Below are 9,791 nucleotides of genomic sequence, written 5' to 3'. Positions count from 1 at the left end.
TCTGGGTCATGTGGCCAGCATGACTCACGGAACGCCGTTACCTTCCCGCCGAAGCGGTACCAATTAATCTACTCACATTTGCATGTTTTCGAACTGCTTGGTGTGCAGGAGCTGGGACGAGCAACGGGAGCTCACCCCGCCGCGCGGTTTCGAACCGCCGACCTTCCGATCGGCAGCTCAGCGGTTTAACCCGCAAATTACACTGAATTCAATAAAATACATATGCTTACATTTGACTCCCTATGCCCCCCCCACAAGAAAAAGAAAGAAAAATCTTATGACTTGACATGAGCTAAACCATGCTAAGCTCAATTCTTTTCACAGTTCTGCTGCTTTACACAATTCACATGCATACCCATGGTGCATTGGGAAACTGAATACTTTTTTTACAGTCAGGCTGCCTAATAAAATTGGCACGCTTATCCCTATCAGACTGAAGCAGAGGAAGTTTTAAAATTTTAAAATAACCAAAAATAATAATGCAAATATAAGGGATGAAATTTATTAAACAATAGGAGTTGGAAGAAGGATGAATCTTCTCCTGCCCTCACCACAGGTGGTGCTGATCCAGATTGGGTCAGCATTTGCTTATGTTGAAGCAAAATAAAAATGGAAGCTATGGTTGTTGGAAGTACATTGTTGTTTTTTCCTCAATAAAATTATTATAGCTTTTCAGCAGATACTCAAGTTTCAAGGGGAAAAACTAATGGGTTTTCACACATGTTTTCCCCAACTTTGAAGGAAATCTATGTAGGAAAATTCATCTAGGAAATTATAAAATATAAAACAAGAATGTGTCTTCCATTATAACACTGAAGCAAACTTCTCAAAGTCCATTAATATTATAATCCTATGCACACTTATTTTCAATAAATCTTCCTAAACTCAGCAGGACTTATTTCCAAATAAATATCTTAGGGTCACATTCCACATACATTTATAAAGTGAAAATCCTACACAGTGAGTCAAAACATCACTCGTCATCTAACAGCAACTTTTGCAACTTGCAAATTGGATATCTCCTTTTTGGCCGTTTTTGGATTTGGGGGATGAGGAGGGGACTGATTATAATATTGGTGAAGTTTTCCATTCTATGGAATAAAAGAAAGAAATGCTTTGCTGCGTTTCCAAAACAATTTATGAATGTCACTATGAAAAAATAAAAAACTCCCTTATAACCCTCTTCCCTCAGTAAGATTAGCTTACTGTACACTGCTAAATGTTTACATTAAAATTATGTAGAAGGCTTTTGCTTGCCCAAGCTGGGTCTGATAAGAAACTTCTAACCTTGTATGCTTTACCTCAAGGGGGGAAAACATGTTCAATTAAAGAACGTTGCAACGTTCACATCAAAAGTACATAATAATTAAGCTCAGATGTGTTCACAGATGTAGAAGTAACAAATGCCTCAGTGTTTTTAGTTGTCTATCAGGTTTTCCTCCTGTAATCTTTCATCTAAATCTCTTGAGTCTGGAGAAAGGTGGAGCTGAGAGAGACAGTGAAGGAAACGGAAGGAAGGAAGGAAGGAAGGAAGGAAGGAAGGAAGGAAGGAAGGAAGGAAGGAAGGAAGGAAGGAAGGAAGGAAGACTGGAAGACTGGAAGACTGGAAGACTGGAAGACTGGAAGACTGGAAGACTCGTTACATGTCTTACCTCCTATATGAATGCATGTATCTGCATGTTTCCAAAGCTATATGCTTTTGTCCTTCAAAGTAGTAAATCGCCAGTAAATCATTTGTGCCTCCTGTCACTCATGGCTATCTGGAGAGATACAATATTTGCCCATTTAACCCCACACATGTGTAATTCCTTCTGCAGGGAGAAAGGTTTAATAAAAGTAGAGAATTTGAAATAAGTTGGCCTGTTGGGTTGAATTTCATGTTTGCTTTGTGCTAGATTTTGTTCCTTCCTTCTGTTATTCAAATCAGCAACCCTTTTGAATTGAGAAGTTTTCTGAAGGGCACAGTTTGTTAACTTGCAAAGCTGCCTCAGTAACGTGATCCCAAATGGCTTTTAAAAACCTTGAAAGAGTAAGGAGCACACAGAGATCCTGACTGGCATCTATCCATTAACCTTTTCACCTAGCTGACATTTGGAAGAGTTATGGCAGGTAGGATAAAAATGCTTGTCAATTTCAAGAGACAAGAATCAGTCCCTGCCAGAGTAAGAGTGAACAGGTAGGTGAGAATACGGGGAGATGGTTGGGCTTTCTGGGGATGAGTTGTCTGAGCATGATGCTAAGTCAAGATTTGTTTAGTCATGGGTTTTTGAATAAGCTACACTTGGCAACATTTGAATAACATACTAAGCCGGAATAGTTAGAGTCATCCAATACACTGCCAAAACCAAACCACATTTTGATTTTGTGTGAAGTGTGAATCCTACATCTATGCAGAATCCCATCTATGGTTCTTATGAAGAATCCATACCCCTCTAGAGAGTTCATCGATTAGGCCATGGAATTTTTGCAGTCTCCATAGCGCTCCAGCAGTCTTTTGTTTGTTGTTTTCCAATTTGCTTTCCTGTAAGAAAAATAAGTTGGGGATAAACCTGACAATCCATCCCACTGAGACAATTCCACTTCTCTTGGAATTCTATCCAAATCTACATCAGACCTAAACTCATAAATCAAATAATCAGTTGAATTTGGGGTTATGCAGTGAAAGTAAAAGTAGATGTCTCAGAATAAAGGGGAGTTCTGAGCTGGTGAACACTTTAACATCTTGATAACTGCTCAAAAACTTTGAAACGCTGTGCAGGGAAGCAGCCTATTCTTCTACCAGCAAGCACGTGTATTTTCATTCAGGCAGGCATTTAGAATATAAGCTGTGTTGTCTACTATGGTGTTTGTTTTGTTAAAACTGGGATTTTAATATGCATTTTAATTTACCTGTTGCATATTTTACTATAATTCTGTTTTTAATCTTTATTTTAAAAAGCTCCATTTTTTGTATAGAAACTTGGGATATAAATTCCATATATATAAATGTGTGTGTGTGTGTGTCCATGCATGCATGTGCCTTCAAATCAGTGTTGACTCCTGGCGATTGTGTGGACTAGTGTCAGGGCAGCCTCGCCTCGAATAAAACACGGACTCACTTAGAGGGTCTAAGGATTTCCGGCTTTATTGAAACGGAATGCTTGCAGAGAAAAAGACGGGAATCCTTATGTGTTGACAGGGTGCCCTGTTTATACTTTGCTGGCGGACGTTGTGCTTCTCCACCCTCGAGCCAGGACCGGATGGGTGCTTGGGACTGTGATGCGTCAGCTGGTGGGCGATTCCGGCGATCTCCTTTGTCTCCCTGCCTTCGTCCGGACCAGGTGCGTGCCATGGGGAAATGGGATGGCGTTCCCCCGATCCTCTGATGGGTGTTGAGTCCGGTCCAAGGGGCGCTCCCCTTGTGTTGGAGATTCCTCTATGGATATGGGTGCTTGAGGGATAAGTGAGTGCATCCCCTGGAGAAATGGGAAGGCGTTCCCCCTATCTCTTGATGGGTGCCCATTCTGGTCTAGGGGCTTTTCTATTATGTTTGTGATCCCCTTCTGGATATGGGTGCTTGGGGGATATGTGAGGGATTAAGGGATTACGCTTATCCCTTCCTGTTACCTAATGTGCATGTTCCACGTTGTGATGCACAAATGCCTTGCAACGGGGAACATGACAACTAGTCCCTGCAGTTTCCTTGGCAAAGTTTTTGGGAAATGGTTTGCCACTGCCTTCTTCCTAGGTCTGAGAGAGAGTGACTGGCCCACCCAGCTGGCTTCTTGCCTAAGGTGGGACTAGAACTTCTAGTCTTGGGCCTTAACCACTACACCAAACTGGCTCTCAACTCAGTAGGTAACCCAATATAATTCCATATATATGTAATCCTTAACACAAAGGCCTTCACAAAGTGATTTGCAGTTAAAAACTGAAATAATTTGAAATATAAACACAGCTACTGTAGATGTTACCAGCAGGACTGATCAAAAGAAGGCTGTTCCCATAGCCTCGATTAGTTAAGCTATCCTTTTAGGGTTGAGAGACAGAATGCATACTTTGGGAGCAAGAATGAACAAATATTTTTTGTGCCGAATTACATGCAATGCATTGAATAAGCCATTTCCCTATTTCTGACCCTCCAGCTCTGCTATTCACAATAATTCTTTCCAAGATAAGAGTGTCTTCTGGCCAATCAAGAAATCAAACTGCTTCTCTCTCTCCCTCTCACTCTCTCTCATACACACACACAGACACTTCAAATACACTTCATTTTTGTTTGATTTTCTCTGTGGCCAATCAAGAAAAAAAAAGCTATATTTACTCAGCAATAAGTTCTGCTAAATTCAAGGGAATATACCCCAGTCAATAGGATGGAATTTCTGTCTCTGCAGAATTATTTATATCAGTTTATCCTTGGGGGATTTCTTGCAAACACATCCTGGTTAAAACTTAGAAGCAGACATAAATTATACAGGAGTGATATATGATTCCATTATTTCAATTTCTAAAATAATATTTAAATATTTAAAAAAACCACTGAGGGTCTAAATTTGAACAGCACAGTGGCAAGAAAAAAAAAAGTTATTCTTCCTGTACAATTTTCCTTATCTAAGTCTCCCTCCACCCAGTATTTTGATGCTAGCCCCATGGAGGGCAAATAAAGTGCAGTGTGTGTGTGTGTGTGTAGCATCCCAGTGAGCAAAAAGCAGTTTTTATGCACTTTATATTGGGATAAGGGGTGGGCAAGGGAGTGTTAAAGCCAGTGCTGCTCCTCCAGTTAAATTTACTGCTTTTTAGAAAAATAAACACATCACATAAGTAATGTGTGGGCTTGCCTGTAGCTTCAAGATTGCTCACTGTTATTTTCAAAACTCTTGATCTCAAAATAGATTCATTTCTTTCAGCGGACTTAAGCAATTGGCTTGAGAAAACACAACCAAACAATGATGGTAAGCAATCCTGAAACGTTATGCTGATTAATCCATGTTTTTCTTTCTACAGTTCTTCTGTTTAACCACATAGCCTTGTATGCTCATAATAAACTTAAAATGATTACAGCATTTCAAAATGAAACTTAAATATACATAGATTTCTGCAGTATTCAAGGACTGAAAAAAATAGTAATTGTAACTCTAAATGTAAATGAGTCTAATTTCCCTGAAAAAATTTGAGATTTGATTCCAAAATTATTATTCATATATTTGCAATAAATCTTAATATGCAAAACAAAGAGTTTCAGTAATGTCTTTCAACCTGCACATGCTAGTGGCTCCATGAATGTCATATAGCAAAGGGTGCCCACATTTGCACAATAGTAGGGTTTGAAACTGGGCCAAACCCAATAGGATGCAATGATTAGAAGTATAAAGCCTTGCATCTGGGAAGAAAAAAAAAATCAAATGCATAGGTAAGGGTTAGGTAAACATGGACTGATAGCAGTGTGTGTGAGAGGACTCCCAGCTAAATATGTGCAAGTGTGGGCTGCATTAACAGAAGTACTGCATGCAGATCATGGGAGGCATTAGCTGCCTTATAATATGCAATGGTATGCTGCACTGGTAAGACTACATTTGGAATTCTGTATCTAGTTCTGGGCACTGCACTTGAAAAGGGCCATGGAGTGATGCCAGGGGAGAGCTACCAGAATGATTGATTGATTGTGTGCCATCAAGTCATGTCAACTCTTAGCAACCATATAGATACATTTTCTCCAGGAGGAAGAAAATCTTCATGTCTTCCAAGAGTGCACCTATCACCATTATAATTGAGTCCATCCGTCTTGCTGCTGGTCACCTTCTTCCTCTCTTTCCTTCTACCTTTCCCAGAATTATAGATTTCTCCAGAGAATTAATGTGCGTCTGAAGTAGGATAATTTGAGGCTGATCATTTGTACTTCAAGTGAGACCTCTGGGTTGCTTTATTTGATGGTCCATTTGTTTCTTTTCTTGGCTATCCATGGTATTCCCCAACACCAAATGTCAAAATTCTTTCTGTCCTGCTTCTTTAAAGTCCAACTTTTGCTTCCATAGAGTGTCAAAAGGAAAACCATTGCCTGTACAAATCAAGAGAAAGACCAGGAACCAACAGATTGAAATGAAAAGAAATGAGATCCAGGCTGCATGTTAGAAGGGTTTTCTGATGAAAGAACTATTAAAGCAATGGAACAGATCCCCTCAACACAGGACTGTTAAACAAATGGGGGATGGATAGCTAGCTGTGGGGATGTTTAGTGGGTTCCTGCACTGAGCAAGGGGTTAGAAGCAAGGCCTTATTTGTATATTCTATGATTTTGTGGCCTATGCTTTCATATGATAGATCTCATAGATCAGTTGGGCTTTCAACTGTGTGAAAGCCTTTGCAGCTTTTCCAAGCACAGGTTCTTCTTGCAGATACGTACTATCCATCCTCCTGCTTTAATATAACCATAGAAGAAGATGATGGGTATGAATAGCTTAGTTATTGTTTTTCCATACATGTCAAAATACAAATACTGGATTTTCTGGGTGTTCCAAATTTATGTCAGGAAGTCAGCAATCTCTGTAAGATCAGAGAGACCTGAGTCCATAAAGCTCACCAAGTAATCTTGTGTGGTCACTCTCAGCAAAATCTATCTTGCAAACTAGTTGTAAGATAAAAAAAGACAAACTTTCTTCACTGCCCTAAGCTTTTCAGAGGAGAGTAAACAAACAATGTTTTATAGAATAATCAGAAATAAATCTGATGCTTAACAAAATACTGTTAGTTAGGAATATTGATGATATCCTTTAAATGGACTCAATTCTACAAATAATTGCATCACCCCATGTTGCTGAAGTCTCAAATTATGCATTTCTCATAAGTAGGTTAAAAGAAACAAAGCTAATATTGTAGGCTAGTGCCACTTCCAGAGTTAGAATCTTTTCTTCTCCTGTCACGGACACTGATTAAATCTTTTAAAATGTCAGGTCTAACAGCTCATGATTTTACTAATCTCAAAACAGGTTTGACAGTTAGATAATATCCTCCCATGAAGCTGTCTTAAAAAATACATGGTCTGCACAATTGAAGAATTTGGGAGAATCTTGGTCTCATTCAGACTTCTTATTGATCCACTTATGGGAAGCACACCTACTTCTTCTAATGTATGTAAATAGCTTTACCATCCAAAGCCTGGGTCAGTCTTCACAGATCTGAGCATCAATGAAAGAGAGAAAGAAAAAAGAGGGTGTGGGTGGGTGTATCCGATTTCCCATTCCATCTGTATTGAGTTTCTTTCTTATTCTTTGTATACTTTCTTAGAGAATATCTGAAGCTCAGTCAGAGGGGTTGGCAGCTTGCCAGACTTTCACTCTGGGAGCCCAAAGCTGGAATCTTTAATTCTTAAACCAAAGCCCTCAGCACTGTTGAAAAAAGGAATGTTGGCAAAGAAAAGAGGAGGGAGGCAAGACAAAAAGGTTAGTCTCATGACAGTCCCCATTTTTGGTTATGTTTAAATGACTGCCTTTTGCATATTATGAATAATTCCAAACATTTCTCTCTGCAACTTTGCCTTTGCTTTCGGTTGATGTCATATCCATGAGCGAATGAGATATTTTATATGGATGTAATGCCTCCAGAAAAGAATCTGGCAAGCCTTACTAAGGATTACACTAGGGATGCTTGCGGATTATGGTTGGACTGCATTTTTAAGTGAACCAATCTAATTAACACTTCCTGGATTAATATCTCAATCAACATGTAGTTGGCCTTCAGCTTTTGCATTTTGAATCTAGTGATATGCATTTTGGCTCAAACCTTGTTCTACGATGCATACAGAAATACACAGTTTAAGTACAAATACATGCAACATGTGTTTTGGGGAGCAAAAACATATGCAAAAAGACACATTTCTAGATAAAATGTATACAAAAATAATGTGAATTTTTATTTGGTGATTGTAAAATAAAAATTACAAGTTGAAACAGAAATGGGACAGAATAGACATTTAAATTAATGCATGTAAAACTAACACAGACCAGAAAGAGACTGGCTCATCCATCCTACCATTCACAGTAAATATATTGATTATATCAAGGAACTTAATTTTCTGGCACAGTGTGCTTTTTAGATAATTTCCTCCTTTGACAAAAGGGTTCAAAGTGCCAAAGCAAAATCTTTCTTTTTTAAACCATCACATCTGATTATACTTTAGTTCTGAGTAAATATCTACAAACACTCAATCTGATGAAGTAGATTGTAGACCATGAAAACTTACAAAATATGTTAGCATTTAAGGGGCTGTCAAGGCTCTATGTCAATTTTTTTTCAAACATTTGTTAAAAATGTGTTGGGGATTAGAGATTGAGTAAATTGTTGATGTTGTAAACTCTAGCCAATAGATATCCATCAAAACCAACTTTTTCCTGATATACCTAAGAGCCAGACTGCATGTTATGTGAAATCCTTCACATATAATGTTGTTTTAGAAGCAGACATAGCAGTGGGCACAATCCCTAAAGGATACCAGAGTCTTTGAAAAACAATATACTCCTGGTACATCCCATGTATTCCTGAAGCTCCTGGAGGAAAGCAGGCAAGCACTGGAAATGGTTGTCCTTCAATTTCTTTCAACCCTTGCACTCGGTTGGGTAGGTGCACACATCACATTATGCTCTGTGGTTAGGTCTCCAAACTTGTGCATGCACCTGAACACACAAAGTGATAACGGAATGAGTTTCTTGCAGGCAAAGAAATGGTATAAAAAGTATAAAGTATATAAAGCAACAGACAATGTGCTTTTATGGCATTATGGGTACCTATAAGGTTTGATTAATGTGAATCAGGGGGCCTTATGAAGAAACATGACAAGAACATCTCTGAATGACATGCCCTAATCCAAATCTGCTTTTGGAAGAAAATAATTATGTGTGGACATCCAAATCCAAAGAAATCCAAATCATGGATTTCTTTTCTACCATCTCACTAGAATGTGAATCATAGTTGGGGAAAGAACAGTTTTCTTACAACTAGAAAGCTTAACTTGTAGGAAAGTATTTGCACTCTCAAACCACTATCAATCCATGTAACATCTATGTTACCTTTGGCTTCATCCCCAGTTCACAATTTTATCCAGATGGCACACATAGAATGCTTCAGTAATTAATGCTAACAATTTACTTTCTCTTATGCATTTTTAAAAACAAATGCATACATACTAATACCATTTTTTTTGTGGAGAACTGTCAAATTTTATCCAAAGAAATTTGGTTGCTTAGTGGAATGGGTGGCTACAAAGTTTACCTCCTTAAATACACACTCTCATATGTGCATACATACATACACACAAGCACTCACTTATGAGTCTCTTCCAGGTTTCTCCAACATCTGGTTCCAGCTTCCTGATCTGGCCTCTAAGAAAGAAAGAAAAGAGGGAGGGAGGGAGGGAGGGAGGGAGGGAGGGGGGACAGACAAAAATATTTGGGATAGCATTTGGAAAAACATTTAAGATCAAAATCTCACATATATTTAGTCAGAAGTAAAATCTTACCAATGTCAGTTATGTTCTCAGCTGTTGACCAGCTCATGTTTGCAGGCCCTGGTTTGTACTGTTTCCTAGGAAAACAGCCTAATGCTGTATTAATACATACAGTAAAGTACATCCTTCCAGAATTTTTAATGAAAAATACTGATATCTGTCAAACATATTACTAGCTAGCTGCATTGGTAATATGACAATTAGATGGAATCTTTCATCCAGTTCTTTGAGCCAGAACTCATTTGTGAATGCCCCAGAATATTGTATGCAAGCCTAAACATCTGAAGTTGCTAATGTCATTGCTTACATCAGAGGC

General features: G+C 38.6%; 1 long non-coding RNA gene across 1 annotated transcript; it reads right to left on the bottom strand.

Moving 5' to 3' along the window:
- Positions 1 to 7,862: 7,862 nt before the first annotated feature.
- Positions 7,863 to 9,351, bottom strand: LOC134487888 (uncharacterized). The gene is made up of 2 exons (XR_010066906.1): positions 9,295 to 9,351; positions 7,863 to 8,645 (listed from the first exon to the last, which is right to left on the bottom strand). It is a non-coding gene; the product is annotated as an uncharacterized LOC134487888 (long non-coding RNA).
- Between the last annotated feature and the right edge of the window lie 440 nt (positions 9,352 to 9,791).

Source organism: Candoia aspera, chromosome 1, assembly GCF_035149785.1.
Source record: "Candoia aspera isolate rCanAsp1 chromosome 1, rCanAsp1.hap2, whole genome shotgun sequence".
Lineage (NCBI taxonomy): Eukaryota > Metazoa > Chordata > Lepidosauria > Squamata > Boidae > Candoia > Candoia aspera.
This window is presented reverse-complemented; position numbering and strand designations above follow the sequence as displayed.